Source organism: Stylophora pistillata, chromosome 7 (genome assembly GCF_964205215.1).
Source record: "Stylophora pistillata chromosome 7, jaStyPist1.2, whole genome shotgun sequence".
Classification (NCBI taxonomy): domain Eukaryota; kingdom Metazoa; phylum Cnidaria; class Anthozoa; order Scleractinia; family Pocilloporidae; genus Stylophora; species Stylophora pistillata.
Window position 1 is genome coordinate 7,834,238 of NC_142525.1, and position 18,678 is coordinate 7,852,915.

The following is an 18,678-nucleotide window of genomic DNA, read 5'->3' on the forward strand; positions in this document are numbered from 1 at the left end:
TTGCCAAAAAAAGCAATGCTATTGGCATAATAATATGCTACTTTTACTTGTAGCATAATCTATAAAGGCCTGGCAGAATGCCTTTCTCTCTTCTCTGTCTAAATACTAATTATCAGCTCCCATCAGAACTTCTTTTGTTTAGAATGCTCTTTCTGAGGTTCCACAGGATGTCCTCAGAGCTACAGTACTGTAGAAGCTTTCGGAAATTTTAATGAATGCCAGGTCCCAAGTAAGGGAAAAAGTACTGGGAACCAGGTTGGGTGAAACCACCAAGTCATTTTGCTCAGCTATGACAAAGTTTTAGTTTCATAAATACTTTTTCTCTACCTTGCTACAAGTTCTAAAAAATAAGTTTCTCTGATATACAGAGGAACTTTAAAGAAAAGAAAGTAAAAAGGAATTCTTAACAGCCAACTGAGCCTTCTACCGGTACTTAAGACAGAAAACGAAAAACTTCTACATACTGATTTGAAGTACTTCAGCTTGGTTTTCACATAAATTGGGGTCAAAATAGCAAATATGACTTAACATAAGTAGATAACTCTCTCTAACTCATCCAGATCAGAAATTCACAGAAATGAAATTTTGCACTACAAGACTAGCATTTGAACATAGCTCAGCTGGTGTTCATCTCAGCACATCTCACTTGTTCTAAACATCATTGAGAGGTAGTCTCTCTAAAAGCAGTAATGTGCATTTCAGTTCAAAATATCAATTCATTTCTCAATTTTCCCATGAATCTGTTTTAATTTCAAATAAATGAAACCACTGTTTCTTTTAAGTATTGTAAAATAATTTTTTCCAGGCAAAAATTGCTTCAAAGGCCCACATTTCACCCATATTTGACAGCATCAGTCATAAAAATGGCACAAATTAAAATTGAAAACAGCATTTTTATGGAATTCAGTTATTATCAATTCTCTCGAAAATGAATTCATATTCAGCCAAATGAAGTATGCAGTGGTTTGTTTCACTGTAAGGTCCACCTAACTTGAGAATATGTGGCGAATCAATTTTTTGGCTGCTGCCACAATATTTTGAAAATGTTTGATTTTTGGCCACATTTGCTCTTAGGAAAACCAAGAAAATCCTCCTACAGAAGCAGGACAATTTGGCAACTCCAACCAATTTACAGTACTTCAGAGAATGGTATGGTGGTTTTTATCCCCACATTGTAATTTCCAAGCCAGATATGAAAGTTACAAAATAATTAAAATGATTTAAAGTTCAGTAAATTTGTTTCCAATTGAGGAATCTGATCTCAATTTTTGGAAGAAATTGAAATTTCACTTTGACCTGTGCATGAAATTCAAGTTCAAAAACTATCCTCAGGTTAGCTGCACCTTGAGCAAGTAAAATTATAGAAAAGGCTGAAAAAAAAAAGCTTCCACAGGATTCAAAACTTTGCCTCTTGGGCATCTCCTGTTCTGACCATTAATACACACCATTTTAACTAATATTAATACTTGTTTTATTGTCCCTCGCAAGTGGAAAAAAAGGGGAAAACAGATCACATACACGAAGTTACTGTGAAACATGTAATTCATGTCGTTCAGAAATTATGAGTATTGTGAATGCAATGAAATGCGATTGTCAGCTCAGTTAGAGTTAAATGACACAAAGATCCATATTTTACTCCAATAATTTGTGCGCTATCCACTTGAAACAGGCCAATCAAATTAGACAACAAGGTAATTATAGACAGTGCATCAGAGTCAAAAAGCAGTCAATATAATATATCAAGAGAAACTCTGAGCATCAATCAACAAATGGTTCAGAAATATGAATGTCTCCAATTAACAGGAAGTGCTGGTGGAAGGATGTGTGATTTGGCTTTTGAAGCAAAAATTTGTCACTATTGGTTACTGAAAATCCAAATTAACTTCAGACTCTATCGAGGAAAGATAAATAACACACTTCAACAAAGTGCTTTTACTGTTTTAATCTCATAGGAATAGCGCTGCGCACTCGATCTAAAACTAGATTTTGAATAATTAGACCCCTGCAGAGTTTCAGACAAACACAAGATCTCGCTTCACTGAGTTACTGTAGATGCAAACACTTCTCGTCCATAAAACACATTTTTTAGTCCCAAAAGGGTGGATACAAAGCACTGCTGCCGCGGCGCATGTACTAGCAACTCGAGATACCCTAATAAACTTCCCAAAAAGCTGAAAGAACTGCAAGAATCAGGGGAGAAAGTATTTTTGCCCTTCCCAAAGCCAGCGAAAGACTTTGAAAAATGTCAGCGATGGATTAGCCCTTGTTCTCAACAAAATTTTACTGTTACAGTAGCTAAAGTGACAAAAGATACGTATATTTGTGAAGCACATTGGCCTGATGGTAAAGGTCCAACACGTGATTTTCCAGATTGAATCCTTTGAAGGCGAATTTTCTGTCACTGCATTATTTGTTGATCCAAACCCAATCTATTCCATGCTTTAGCTTCTTGGGTTTGAATTCAATTTTTCTTTGTATCAGGTATACATAGTCAGCTGTTCGATCGTCAAGCGGATGACATAAAAAGATTTGGCTTTTATTTCTGGAATTCCAATCAGGGCATGTTTTTCCTTCACTATATTTACAAAAGGCAGAGTAGATATCTCGAATTTTCACGCTTTCCCGGCAAATCTGGCCAGGTTCGACAAAATAATGGCTAATAAGTGAGCTAACTTCAAATACTGCAGGGTGAACAGCAATCAAGTGTTAATCTCAGCACTAATAAATTAATGGTTCAGAAAATTAATTCGCAAAAGTCTTCAACAACCATGCAGAAAGTGCTCACGAGAGCACTTAACCGTGTAACATGAGTTAAAACACAAATTTCTTGGCTAGAAGCCGGGAACATTCAGCTAAATTCGAAAAAATGATAACGGATAAATGACTTTGGTATTTCTAATCAGCTCCCATTCCAAACAACTTAGGAAAAGTTAACCACTCTGCTCCATGATCTTTGATTACTTTAAGTGCTTCTTGTAACATTGGCCTCTTCACTTGTTTGTGAAAATGGTCAATAGCTGCTGGGTCTTTCAATGACATCTTTACCTGTTGTGATGTTACAGGAAAATGTTCTGATGGAGACTTTAACATTTCACTTAAAGTTTCATGGTGCTTCAAAACAGTTGCTGGCCAGAACCGTGCAAGGTAACCACTGGAAAAACCAAGTTCTGCATCACGAGCTTGGGATGTGTTCAGAGATGGAATGATTAACTTGTCAAGGAATTCAAACAAAAACTTGATTTCAACTTGAATCATAGGACTTGAGCTCATCTTAATGACATTTCGCGAAATAGTGTGGTGGTTATCTGATTTTGGCAATCTTTGAAGAAGATGCTCAGCAAGTTGTAGACAAGCTTTTCCATGCTTAAGATACGACTGGAGAGTCTCATGATAATATGTTCACCTTGTGTCAATGAATGTCGTAGGAAGGGGTGGCTCTTTACTAAGAATACCTAGAGAAACATACATAGCTTTGTATTGGCTTGGACGCTCATGATGGAGCCAAGATATTTTATATAGCAATTGTAAAACATGGGGGTTACTCGTGTCAACCTTTGCTCCAAACCCAGTCTGGCACATTCTTCTCAGCATGATGTTTAGTACATGTGGGTAGCATCCTACAAAGAACATTTCCTTTCCAAAAATTTTGGTGTTGTTTGCTAAGAGACCATTTACTTTTCCCTTTTGGGTAGAGGCATTGTCCCCAACCAACCCCGAAACATTGGTGATGTCATATTCATTTTTCACAACATGATAATCCACATCAGACTGGTGTTTTCCAGACCCATTTGCTGTAAGGCTGTTTGCTAGGACATAAGCTCAGGGCTTGCTCTCTCTAGGGCACCAGGTGTGAACACCCACTATGTGCCTCACTTCTCCTCCCTTGTGGGAGTCATCGCTCAAGAGATGAAAATCATACTTGGAGTTTGAGAAGCACTTCCGTAAAATTAGTTTTTCTGCTTCGCCTAAGAGAACATTCCAGTCAGAAAGTGTACTTGGGGAGACAACAAAATTTGTGGGGGGGGGGGGGGGGAGGCCAATCAAACAAAATATTGAAAATCAGATGTAATGCTACAGGTGTCTTTTGATAAGATAACAAAGATGCATGTTGCATGTATCTGACACAAGCCATAAACATCAAAGTTCTTTGGTTGTATCCATTGTTACCATGTGCAAATGTCTCCACAAGGGAATATCCCTTTATGACAAACTCATTGTCCTCCTGCAGTTTCTTTTTCAGTTTTGAGGAAGCAGATCTTGTCCCCCTGAACTTGTTGCTGACTTGTTTTTCTTTTTTTTCAGTAGACCTAAGTTTGTTTTGACACTTTTTGAGTTGAATTTGGAGCCTCAACACGTCCTTTTTCAATTGGATGTTCCTTCCCGTACAAATACTGAAATTATGAAAAGGTGACATTTGAAATTAGTCAAATGTAACTCACGGATTTCATATGATAGAGTATGGGAAGAAAGAATACAAAGTGAAAATGTCCGACTAGAAATCCTATCAATGAGGTATGTTTAGAAGCTCTCGATACTGTATGACACTTAAAGATACGCGTCGTTATGATTTGCCGACCGAAACATTAACTTGCCTCTACATTTTATTACTGACCATGCGGCCATATCGACTACTCTATCTTATGATTCGAGAGGTTTTTTCTTCGGCTTCTGTTTGGTGGGAGTGTTTCGGTTTATGATTAAAACCATTTAAAGGGGTATCAACTACAGTCGCGCAAGTTGCAACCGGCGCAAATTCAGAATGTGAATGAAAATCAGTCACCATGATTGGTGGCTCAGACAATCTGCAGTAGTATTCGCAGACATTTGCAAGTGTTTGCATTTCCATTCCCTCCTTAAAAACACTTACCTAGACTGCGTCTTAGGGTTTTGACTGGTCCTTTTAGATTGGCGTTTTAGGATCTCAAACCCTTACACTCTCTCTCGAGTCGATCGAGTTTTTCTTTACTTAAAAAGCTGCGTACTCGCACTGCAATGCTACTTTTTTGTATTTCTTCGGAATAATTCACATATTTCCTCGGCTTCTTTTTGTCTGGTGGCTGATTTTTGGAAAACTGGCTGCCGTGAGCTCTTTTACCTGTCATCAGGTCTCATCGTCGGCGAGTCGGCCGGCGATTAATTAACAAAAATCTGTAACCTTGATGTAAACAACTCACGGCACGAGCCCGCGTTCCTTTTCTTACGCAGTGCTGCAAAGTAATGTAATCTGCGCATGTCTGAGATTTTCATGGGTTACGGTTTCCATGGCTGGGGTACCTTTCCGTGAGGCCTAAAATTTGAAAGAAAAAAATAACGCGTGATATTTGTACCCGTCTCGCGCGTTATTTGTATTCAACGAAACTCATTCGGAAAATGATAGTAAATATAAAGGATAATTCACTTATCCTAGATTAAGACACTGTGTGTATAGTAAGAAAGATATGCCCAGTCCAGCCATTATGAAAATTAACAATGCGTAGGCGCATTTCCCGCAAAGAAGCCCCTCGGCGCTCATTTAAAGTTTCGGCTAAAAGGAGAGGCCATGATTATTTTCCTGTACTGATTCTGAAAAAGTTAAAACTTGAAAATTTATCGATAAAGAGGCAAAATTAAAAAAAGTTTTTCCTTACATCTCTATTAACTAAAAAATTGAGGGAGGAGGGGGTGCGGCTTATTTGAGAGGGGCGTTAACTGACATTATGGCCAAGGAAGTGGGCTGGGTGCTTATTCGAGTTAGGGCGCTTATAGAGGATGTATGGTATTTGCCCAAGCCAGAACACTGAGATTCAATTTGACACTTCGCACGATACTAGACACATATCATCACATGTCGAAAACATGTTATATATTTGTATCGTGACTTTTAGCCATTTGAGAAGTAAAAGTATTTGGGGACGTGTTTTGAGGCAAATGTTCGGTTGTTGAGTGGAAAAGAGAAAACGGTGGTTTAGATAACCAAGGAAGTCTCCAGAAGATCGATCCGTCGCAGTTGTTTGATTTTCTTCAACGTCTGTGAAAAGAGATTGATATCGTTTCGAGATTCACTCGTTGAACTTGCAGCTGACGAAAACCCTCCAGATACAAATTGTAATCCTCACAGTTGGTTCTTGGCGGCGTTCCAAAACAATAACGAAAAGTGAAAAGAAGAATGAGAGGATAGTAAAAAGGGAGGTGTTCTGTAAAGGAATTCATTTTTGCGCGCCTGGAATAACTCTATATTTTAATTTTTAAATATTAATTTTATTCTGCTGAGCGATTTTCGCAAATTTAGCTCAGACTGGCAGAGCACATTCCCTTAACTCTTTAACTCCTGAGGGTGACTAAAATCTAAGTTCTCACCAAGGTATCACTGCTAAATCAATGCTTATGAGAATTAAGAAAATGATCGCATACTTGAAAAGCTCTGGATTTTTTCACTAAATTCTCCTCGTCAGTACCGTAGGAAATGAATTAAAGATATATAGTATGCAGAATGTAAATGTTGATTTTGGGGCGTGAAGGGTAAAGAGCGTCAGTAAAGCTACAAATATAACATTGAATACCAAGATATAAAAAATTGTACTTTACTGTTGTCTTTATTACCAACAGGTAGACAGATGGTTACCATTTGGTATTCATGTTTTGAAGTCTTTATTATCATATTGATGACTCCAACAGTCTATAACAATATAAATGAATAAAGGCTGATAGTTTCGAAAGAAACTGTTTGGGGCTGCGTCGGTGGGAGTAACGAAATAATTTGGATATATCAACAAAGTTGAAATGGTAAATTGGCCACCGTAATGATTACAAAAGCTGACGTTTCGAGCGTTAGCCCTTCGTCGGAGCGAATAGAGGAATTGTGGGTTGTGTGTGCTTTTAAAGGCAGAAAATGGAGCTACGTTATTGGTGGGTGCATGGCAACGAGAAAAACATGAATAAATTAGTGGAATGAAAAGTGTTTATTGATCCCTGTGGGATTGAGACTGCCGGTTTGAAAGATGAGCTTTTGTTCAAGATTTTTACACCTTTCCGTGCTCTGAAATATACTTGGGAAATTTCTGACAATTCTTTATCCTTTTTAGACGTCAAAGTTTCAATTGAAGGTAACGGTTTATGCACTAGTGTGTATTACAAACCTACAGACTCGCATAATTACTTGTTATATTCGTCTTCTCATCCATCTCACGTTAAGAATTCCATTCCTTTTTCTCAGTTTCTGAGACTTCGTCGTTTATGTAGTAATGACTCTGATTTTCACCACAAATCAGAGTCAATGTGCCAGTTCTTCGATAAACGTGGTTACCCTGCTTCCGTCGTTCAAGCGGGTTACCACCGCGCTCAACTTATTGATCGACATTCAGCACTACAAACGTCGCATAAGGAAGATTCCGACCGCATTCCATTCACTCTCACGTTTCACCCTCACAACCACTCAGTTAAATCCATCATTCTTAAAAACTTCAAATTATTTCAAAACGATCCAGAGACAAGCACTATCTTTTCGCAGCCTCCGCTTATTTCATTCAAACGCGACAAAAACTTAGGCAATTTTTTGGTCAGAAGTTCTTTTCAGACTAATGAGCAACCAGACACTTTTAAATGCGCTCGTGCACGATGCAAAACGTGTCCTTTCATTCACAACACTGATAAAATATCGGGACCTAAACGATCCATTAAGATCACCGATCACTTCACGTGCACCTCCGCTAATGTAATCTATTGCATAACTTGCACTTATTGCAAAAAGATATACATCGGCGAAACAGGCAGAAGACTAGGTGACCGATTCCGAGAACACCTTCGAGACGTGGAAAGGAATGACAAGGACACATCTAAACCAGTCGCTAGACATTTTAATTTACCTAATCATTCTAAGCAACATATGGCAATCTGCGGTCTTTCCTTGCACTTAGGTGGCACGAAAAGCCGTAAAAATCTTGAACAAAAGCTCATCTTTCAAACCGGCAGTCTCAATCCCACAGGGATCAATGAACGCTTTTCATTCCACTAATTTATTCATGTTTTTCTCGTTGCCATGCACCCACCAATAACGCAGCTCCATTTTCTGCCTTTAAAAGCACACACAACCCACAATTCCTCTATTCGCTCCGACGAAGGGCTAACGCCCGAAACGTCAGCTTTTGTAATCATTACGGTGGCCAATTTACCATTTCAACTTTGTTGATATATCCAAACTATAACAATATAGGTTTGTATCGTATATTGCGGTGTCTAAGTATGTTGTACTGCAGTGGCTTGGTAATCCTCACACTAGGTTCTTGGCGGCCTTTGGGTTCTTTCTCCATGCAATTTGAGTCAAATTTGTAATCTTCAACAAATCAGATATTTTTACCCATGTTGTCTCGATATAAATAACACGCAAACAGAAATGTCACTGAGAAGCTTTTAATGTATCACCGTCGCCGAGAGAGAGAGATTTAAGTATCCATTGGATAATTAAACCTTATTCTATCAGTGCTTCCTTCAGTAACTTTATTAGATACAATGAATATATGAAGTTCATATATCGTAGGATCGTGCATCATACGTAAGTAACTTTATTGTTCTTTGAACAATCATGGCCTAATGTTGTTAAAATCTGCCTTATATACTGACTCCCATCAGTTTTGATTGGCCACTGAGGCACATAAATAACTGGGCGCTACAAAGTTTGGGAGGGAAAATTTGGATAGATATCAGGATTCTACTTCCACATTTCTTCAATCCTTTTGTTTTGACTCGAAGGTCTTTTGTAAGGCTCCGCAGTATGTCCTCGGAGCTGTGCCTTGAAGAGGTTTGGAAAGTTATAATGAAGCGACGCTTCTGCTCTGATTCCGTAATAAAACTCAAAACATCCTTACACCCTATTGATGGGCTGAGCACGCAGAGTGCAAAAGAAAAATAATATTTTCCGTTAGGCGTAAACTTCGTCCCTAATCTATCCGCTGTGTAAACACGATTTAAGGCGAACGACAGTTACAATGGTTAGTCCTTTCTATTAATATGAATTTCATTTTCTCTGTTTTATAGATTTTCTTTTATCGTGGATCTCAAAGACGAATGAAACTGTCCAATCGTGCCGCACAGCTATGACGGAGGTTTCCGGTTCATTTCACACCTGCACAGTTTCAGAATTAGTTTTGAAGGAAAAAAAATCAACAAACAACTCAAAAATTTAACCTTCTACACCCTAATATCAGTATGCATATTCTCCATACTGTTCTCGATACAGCTTTTTTAGTTGGTGATCATTTCCTTTATTCTCCTGACCTTAATGTTTGCTTCAGGGGTGATGTTGTGAGGAGAAACTAGATGCTGATCACTCTTAGTGCTCAAAGGGTTAAGGACTTTTCACTATCCTCTCATTCTTCTTTTCACTTTTCGTTATTGTTTTGGGAGGCGTTCTGTAAAGGAATTCATTTTGCGCGCTTGGAATAACTCTATATTTTAATTTTTAAATATTAATTTTATTCTGCCGAGCAATTTTCGCAAATTTAGCTCAGACTGGCAGAGCACATTCCCTGAACTCTTTAACTCCCGAGGGTGACTAACATCTAATTTTTCACCAAGGTATCACTGCTTAATCAATGCTTATGAGGATTAATAAAACGATCGCAAACTTGAAAAGCTCTGGATTTTTTCACTAAATTCTCCTCGTCAGTGCCGTAGAAAATGTAGAAGGGATATATAGTATGGGAAATGCAAATGTGCTGATTTTGGGGCGTGAAGGGTCAAGAGCCTCAGTAAAACTACAAATATTACATTGAATACCAAGATATAAAAAATTGTGCCACACTGTTCTCTTTATTTCCAACAGGAAGACAGATTGTTATCTTTTGATATTTTGGATTCATTATTACCATATAGATGACTCCAACAGTCTACAACAATATAGGTTTGTATGGCATATTGTGGTGCCTAAGTATGTTGTACTGCAGTGGATTGGTTGCTAAGGGACAGGTCATTATATAGCACCAGAGGTGGGTGGGGTGGGGAGAATTTTGGTTGTTTTAAGATTAAATTGACTTGATCTTACCATAAAAATGTCTGTACTCGAACTTAGTACCCCACCCAGCCGAAGCTTATCCCTGTTTCCTTCGCATGAAGCGACGAGGGGTATTACTACTACCAAATGGATGGGATGCTAGTTAATCGTAAGGTTTCCCCCCCCCCCAGCATTTAATCCGGTTTTCTCAATAGTTAGCCGGTACTTATTTATGCTCCGAGGCAATGGGGGAAGGGGGGGGACTACAGTAACTAAAGACACGAGTAATTGTACTCATCCAATTACTTAAAATATCCACACGCCTACGGTACTAAACATGAGTAGAAAAATACGTAGTCATGAGAGGACGATAACTTAAAGGACTTAGCAGGACTTAGGAGAGTTAGGGTTTACACGTTTGTCCGCCATTACTGCTAGTGAGCCCGATGCGTCACTGCAAGTGACTGGCACCTTAATTGTGAATTAGACTGTATATATTTACTAAAACGGCGTTGAAGGCGCGCTCTAATTGGCTATTCAAACTCCGAATATCTTTTGCTAACAACCTCCCAGTAGTTCCCGCGGCATTTGCGAACGAAAATATTGTCACTGTCGCGGGAATGTATGGTTTATTACTTTTTCGCGCTGTATTATCTCACTGTTTTAGTATATTCTAAAACAGTTATGTACTTCAGTGTCGGCGGCTTTCGGTGGATATTCGCCTCGCCGTCTTACCACTGGCCACTTCTACTTCTTTGAATAGTTGTTGATTATCTACTAAAGTGCAGTATTGCATATTGCAGTGCTGCACATCGCCCCCATCTCTAATCTATTAAAAAAAAAAAAAATGATTAACTAATTTGAAGAAAGTAACGAAATTTTCATCATCCAAGGACAAGTAATGTGATCAATAAATTAAACTAAAGTGCTGAATTGATTGGAATTTCTGATCTGTCAATCATGAAGCAGCATTTAAGCATGACTGATCACATAAACAAGGCTTGTACCGCGGCAAATAAAAAATACAAAATTTTCAAAGCAGCAGTCAGCACCAAATGCCCTGAAATGTGTTCAAAATACAACAAAGCTAGAAATGCAGTCACGTCAGCTTGGAGAAGAGCTAAAGCATCCTACTTCAACAATATGTTCGAAGAAGTAAAGCAATCTAGTGCCTACTGGAACTTAATTTGCAGAGCTACAAATCGCTCAGCACGCAACAGAACAATCGGCCCCCTTAAGAGAACCGACGGCAGTTTTGCTTTCATGGATAAGGAAAAAGCCCAAATGATGAATGCATACTTTTCGGAGATCGGCGAGAACTTAATTAAATCACTGCCAATGCCACCGCAGCCCGCTTCAGTGGATGCTAGCGCGTCACTTTATATACTGTCACCTAAAAGCCTTATTTCGATTACAAACCATTCTGTTGAAAAAAAAGATAAATCAACTTAAGACGAATAAGTCAGTTGGACCTGATGACATCTCGCTTAAACTTCTCAAATTGGCAGGAAAGGCTATTGTACCAGCATTGGTCAACGTTTATAATGACAGCATTGAACAAAGAATTGTCTTTTCTTATGGAAGACTGCCCGATGAACTCCGCTTTTCAAAAAGGATGATGAAACAGACTGCGGAAATTATCGACCTGTCTCCCTTTTAAGCGTACCAAGTAAGATCTTGGAAGCAGAATTAAAAGATAGACTGGTGCAGCACGTTCTTGTCGACAATCATTTAATCACAGAGAGGCAATGGGCCTACCGACGCGGCTGCTCGACTGAGCTCTTCCTAGTACATCTGACAGAAATATGGAGGAGAGCGTTAGACTCTGGTAATGTTGTCGCAATAGCCTTTGTGGACTTCAGAAAAGCCTTTCACAGCGTATCACACGAAATCTTACTGGAGAAGCTGAAATATGATTTCGGTATCACGGGAGTGTTACTGGATTAGGGACTACTTGAGGGGAAGAATGCAGTACACTGTGATTAATGGCGTCGAATCTGACATGTTACTAACAAATTGCCTACCACAGGGATCTGCTTTAGGCCCTATTTTGTTCACTTTATTCACTAATGATCTGCGAGCCGCGATTACCATGGGATCCCTGTTCATGTACGCGGACGATACGTCAATTTTCAACATCGGAGAGTCTCCGACGCAGCGTTTGCTTCAATGAACTGTGCTCTGCGAGAGGTCTATAGGTGGTGCCTAGAGAATCGCTTAACACCTCACCCGGCTAAGAGCGAGGTCGTGTTAATTAGTACACCAACCATTATAGGACCCCTACCTCCTATATTTTTGGGTAAATCTGTTTTAGGCTATGGCAAAAAATCGCGTCTTCTTGGAATGATTGTAGATGACAAGTTTACTTGGATACCGCATATGCTAGAACTAGAGAAAAACTTTGCGAAAAAAATAGACTTATTGAAGCGCTCAAGGTTCTTGCCCACAAGTGTTCTTTTAAAGTTTTATTTTAGTGTAATATTACCTTCTGTGAAGTATGGTATAATATTATGGGGTTCGTGTACAAATTCGGATCTTCTGTACTCAACTGAGAAAGTTCACTGTAGAGCAGCAAAAATTGTCTACAATTTATCCAAAGATACGTCATCTAATGTAGCTGTCAACGTTTCAGGATGGGATACAATCAATTTAGAATACAAATTTCAAATAGTTAACCTTTTTTATAAAACAAGTAAAGTCTCACTACCTCAGTCTCTAATTAATAGCATATTCATAAGGGGCGAGTTTAGCTATTCACTAAGAGACCAAGAAGCAATAACCATACCTATATTCAACACTAGATTGTTAAAGGACTCTTTCGCAAATAGAGGTTCGGTGCTATGGAACTATGTTAACCATCATGTCAAAAATGTAGGTATTTTCGCCCTTAAGAATCTTAGGAGGCTACTCAGGAGAAATAATCACTTCACAAGCTTTACTTTTACTAGTTTATCAGGTTCGACGGCTAGCAATAGATTAACTGATTACAAGTATTTTAAAGTTAAGAGGAAAATCGAATGTTTTACTGTATTATTATTTCTTATCTAGTTTGAAATGTGTCGTAGTATAATTAATAGTTTAATTGGCTAGATATTACTTTCTTAAATACACGACCCCAGAAGCTTTTTAGCTTTAATTCTTATCGTGTATAAATAAAGATTCTATTCTATTCTATTCTATGGTTTATTGTTTGGCTTACCAAAAGTGCAGATCGCTTAATTACAGCGTGTTCAAAACGCAGTAGCAAGACTTGTTCTTGGCATCGGAAAATTTTCTCACATTACACTAGCCTCCTTCGTAGCCGTCTCTCGGGATGTCACGCAACACTCCCCCGAAAGGAACGGCTGCTCACATTCGAACCACATTCCTTTCCCGATTTTAGCCAATCACAGCTACAGTTCCATTTTCTGGAACTGTCGCGCGCGTAATTTTCTAAAGATGACTCGACCAATAATACTTCTCGTTTTATCGTTCCACGATCTCCTGAGATTACAAAATCAAGATGGAGGCCCTTAACAACTGTCATCACCTTTCCAATGATATGTTTTTTCACAGGCGGGCAGTTCATTATTGCTCCAGCAATTCGTAACGGGACTCCATGAACCAATGCTTTACCGATATTCCCATAAGTTCCTTGAAGTTTTATATTTACAATTTTGCAGGGATACTGAACAGAAACTTTTACGTCGTGATTCGCCGGCGCCGAAGAAGAAATAGGAGTAGAAGTAAATTGAGGACCGAAGTCAATCGGGTTTATACGCTTTATTGGCGAAAAGACTACATTGGTAAGCGGGATTAAACCAGTGAGCTGTCCCTCATTATTGCCTAATTAAAGAAGAAACACGAGTGGTAGATTTTATACAAACATCTTCGGCCGCTCTAAATTGAAGACTTTTCGAGGCCTTTGCTCGGATCGTTGACGGCACCGATAAATTTTGGATTCTGGCAGCTTTACTTTGCTGTCGACGCTCACCTCTGGCATTATGCACACGCTTGGCTCTTGGCCTCCCTTGGAAAGATTCAAGAATTTCCCTCTTCCTCTCTAGAACCTTTTCAGGTGCTCGTTGAAATTTCAGCAGCCGCTTGTAACACACAGCTTTGCATACACATGTAAACAACCTGCTGCTAACATAGCAGCTAATATCGAAGTCCAATGAAGATCTGATTATTTTTACAAAGTTATGGGTACTATTTCCGAAAATAAATACTCTTTCTTGAGCTGCTGAAGGCGAAGAACACATGAAAAACTTTAAGGTTTCCTCCACAACTTTTTCCGCGTTTCACTCGCCATACCATGCGGCTGAAAGGAAATCTCACATAAACTTCGCGCGAAAACTACATCACTCGCAGTACCCTGATTTAATTGGTTGTTTGAAACACAATAGGAAAGGAATGTAGTTCGAATGTGAGCAGCCGTTCCTTTCGGCCGGGGGAGCGTTCCGTGACATACCGAAAGACGGCTGCAAAGGAGACTAACATTACACCGGGGCTTTTTGAGCTGCAATGGCTGCCAGTTTCTTTACGTATCGACTACAAGATTTTACTTTTGACTTTTAAGTGTATTTAGGGCCTAGCGCCAACTTATCTTAGTCATCTTATGAGTATAAAATCGAGCTTATTATACAATCTTAGGTCTACTGGTAAGCTCTTATTGGACCATCCCATGGGAAAGATGCTTACGACATTGGGAGCAAGATCATTCTCAGCAGCAGCTCCGAAACTCTGGAATGGCCTACCTATGGAGCTTCGTCAAGTAACATCATTTAACAGTTTTAAATCTCGACTTAAAACCTATCTTTTTGAAAATTATTTTTATAGTTTGTAACTTAGTTCATTCTGGTTACAATGAACTATATGAAATTCATATATTTCATTGTATCTGATTTATCACTTTCATTGGTTTATTACGAATCAACTTAACGGCCTCCTCCCAGTTGGCTTGTTAACTCAATTGGTAGAGCGCTGCATTAGTATCGCAGAGGTCAGTGGTTCGAATCCCGTACAGGCCTGATTTTTTTCAGGTCTGATTTTCGCTATTGCTTAAATAGCGCTATCTACTGCAAGGATCGTGCATCATATGTTAGTTCATTTTATTCTCACAGTAGTGTAGTTTTGCTTTCTCTTAAAGATATGATTGTAAAGCGCTATCGATCAGCATATTTAAATACGCGTTATATCAATTGTTAAATTTATTATCATTATTAACCTTTCATAAGATGACGAGCTGTAATAAATCAAAGAAGACCAGGCTTGCAAACACTCTCTGTAGAAGATAGGAAGAGTAACAGCTGATGTCCGACTGTCAAAATCGCATTGTAACAAAAATTACCCGCCCACTTTCTTTAGATAAAAATCAAGAACGTACTTCCAGGGATTTTCCCAAATTTCAAAGTATTTAGTTCACCACACATGGTTCTTTGAGTTGAGTTCATGAACTCAAGATCCAGTATTTTTTTACCGCCGTCTTCGGTCTCATTTATTAAAGCTGAACATTTGAGCATGTACTTGCCCTTCAATTCCAGATAAACGAATAAAGTTCTTTTTCAACTTCGTTAATGAACTCACTGGACACTGCAATTGAAGATGTCTTAGACATAATTTTGGGTATGACGAATGATTTCACCATTTGAAGTGAGGGGAAGTCCACCGTTTTTCAGTCGGTTTACTACTAATGAGTGTCAGGGCCCTCTAGTTCCACATTTTCAATACCTTTCTGCTGGATCTCAGGACAGAATCGAAGTTGACTTTCTTTCCCCTAACATTGTCGTATTCGTGTCGTGTCGTGTTCGCTTCTTTCCTCTAATCTATTGATATGTCAGATCAAGATCTCATAGCAAGAACTACATCTATTTTAAGAAACGCATTAACAGAGCAAGAGGGCACTTTAAGTTCAAATAGGACCAATAAAAACATTGGTGACCTGCATGGTGCAAGTGTCTGCACATCTGCCATTCGCGATCGCGAACGTGCCTCGGATAACTTCAGGTGAGTAAATAATATGTCATTTATTAAGCTTAAGCTGAAGGTTCTTTATCTGTGAAAAAGAAAATTGTAGCCTGCAGAACAGGCGTAATTTTTTGGCGTCTTTTAGGCAGACAGGCGAAGCTTTCTCTTCCCCTCGCGCGCCACTCGCGCTTGGCATTCACCACGCTTTTGCCTCTGTTCGCCAAAATACGCCAAAAAAATTACGCCTGTTCTGCAGGCTACAATTACATTATTATTCTGCGGAGGTGAGCGGACACAATCATTCTGGATTTCTCTGTGACTTGAGCTACATCACCAAGTGACTTATTCCTTTTTTGTTCACTTTGCCGCGGTACTTAGTTAGTCCTCGCGTTTCATTCAGAGATTTTTGTATTTCCAATTTGTCATGGCATCAACTTGTTCAAACGTCTATTAAAATCTCCATAACTCTCCATGTTAACAAACAACGAAAAGCACTCAAAGGCGATTTTGCGAAAAAAAGGCAAGATCTTCAATTCGTTCTTTCCGAACCGCAAATCCGGCCACTGATATAGGCTCCGGCCGTGTGCCCTCCTGTTTACTCCTACTTTTGTGAACATAAGGTTCAGCATTCATGTCATACATGTATCTTAGAATTATAAGTTTTTTACAGCACAAATTTCAAATCTTATCAAAAGCACTGCAAATAATCAAATTTTTCATGCACCACTTCATTCGTTATCACTTGTCTAAAATTAACTTAAGGGCCAATATGTAGATGACAACAGATTCTGCATGCATAAGTACTAACTAAGAAACTCAGGTAAATATGATACACCTTGTTCTGAAGATTTCCCCGTTTTAAATTTCATGAGAGCAAGAATTTACTTATATTTATGAAAATCCGTATTAAAAGGACAACTGCAAAACGTTTTAACAAAGCAATGACTACGTATGATGCACGATCCTCGCAGTAGATAGCGCTATATATGCAATGGCGAAAATCAGACCTGAAAAAAATCAGGCCTGTACGGGATTCGAACCAATGACCTCTGCGATACTAGTGCAGCGCTCTACCAATTGAGCTAACAAGCCACTCAGAGCAGGCCGTTAAGTTGATTCGTAATAAAACTCTGAGATAGCTCAAACTATCTCAAATTGATTCCACACGCGAAAAAAAAAAAATCAACCAAACAAATCCCTGCAAACTTGACTAAGTTGAAAGAAAATAGAAGATTAACTGATTTTTTTCAGGTCTGATTTTCGCTATTTGCATATAGAGCGCTATCTACTGCAAGGATCGTGCATCATACGTATCTATAACCGCACTTCAAAATATATGAACTTCATATATTCATCATATCTGATTTATCATCACGGGTTTATTACCAATCAGCTTCACGGCCTGCTCCCAGTTGGCTTGTTAGCTCAATTGGTAGAGCGCTGCTCTAGTATCGCGAGGTCAGTGGTTCGAATCCCGTACAGGCCTGATTTTTTTTTCAGGTCTGATTTTCGCTATTGCATATATAACCGTAGTTCAATAACCGTAGTTCAAAATATGTGAACTTCATATATTTATCAAAACCAAAGCAATGACTGTTGTCTTCCTAATAACTGTAAGCAAGTCTTTAATTCGATGCCTGCGCTGTTACTCTTCGAGCTCAATTTTTGGTAGATTATCAAAGCAGCTCAAACTATCTCAAATTGATTCCATACACGAAAAAAAGAATAATCAACCAAACAAATCCCTGCAAACTTGACTAAGTTGAAAGAAAATAGAAGATTAACCAGATCCAAAAACATTACACAAGTGTCCTATACCCAGCCAGTCAATCTAAAGTGTTTGGTTCTCTGAACATCAACGCTTAAATCAATTGTTTATAACATGTTGTTTGGCTCCGGTGAGCGATTATCGCCACATTTCGCAATAGAGAAGAGAAACGAAAACAGTTCCGCTCAAAAAGCGAAGGTAAAGAAGCGTCAAAATAGCACTTTCTCAGATTCAGTCGTTCCGTACTGATGCGGAACTCGTAAACTACTGAATTCTAAAACTTTAGGAAGCTCATATTCTGATAAAACAAATCTTAACTCGACGATTTACATTTTGACTGACACAGTGATTAATTAGTCTTGCTGATAGTTAGACGAAAGTCCTACTGCAAGTTGCTCCTTTCCTCACAGATGAAACCGAAGGCTTGATGAAGAAGTTAGTAATACTCCAAGAAACCCGCTTAGTTTCCGCGTAGTGATCCAGAGAAAGAAACAAAGGATTGCGTCACCAGCTTATTTTAAGTGGCACGCTATCATGCGAGGAACTCACCCGGACCAAATCTCTGACTCTATCAGTGTGCGTGACACTTGAATAATCATATAAATCGATTTCAAACAAGACTGGCTCTGTAAGTCTTAGAGTGGTATGATGCATAAATTCTTGTGAGTATTTGTCGTGAAACTTGTACTGTCCAAATTGTACCTCGGAGATAAGTGGAGATCCCAGCACTGTGCATTGGAAGACGTGGCTGTGATAAAAAAAACAAAACAAAACAAAACAAAACAAAAAAAATTCAAATGCTTTAGCGTGCACTGCGGTGACAATGTTGGTGACAGTGGATCTTCGTGTCAAATTAGTCTGTAACTGTGAGTTATCAAAATTTCAAAAATGATCAGCAAGAAAAAGACTGAAAACAATTTATGATAAAAGAAATGCATTCTACCCAATCCTCTGTGACGTGACGTGATTAAAGGCAAATATTAAGGGTTTTCACGCATGG

At 38.8% G+C, this 18,678-nt stretch overlaps 1 protein-coding gene, 1 long non-coding RNA gene and 1 pseudogene across 2 annotated transcripts in view; 1 reads left to right on the top strand and 2 right to left on the bottom strand.

Annotated features, from left to right (window-relative positions):
- LOC148726453 (uncharacterized) overlaps positions 1–18,678 on the bottom strand; it is a 344,348-nt gene that overhangs the window by 204,470 nt on the left and 121,200 nt on the right. The window lies entirely within an intron of this gene.
- Positions 2,910–4,536, bottom strand: LOC148726467 (uncharacterized; annotated as a pseudogene).
- On the top strand, positions 13,631–15,515 carry LOC148726468 (uncharacterized). Its single transcript, XR_015989507.1, has 2 exons — positions 13,631–13,749; positions 14,597–15,515. It is a non-coding gene; the product is annotated as an uncharacterized LOC148726468 (long non-coding RNA).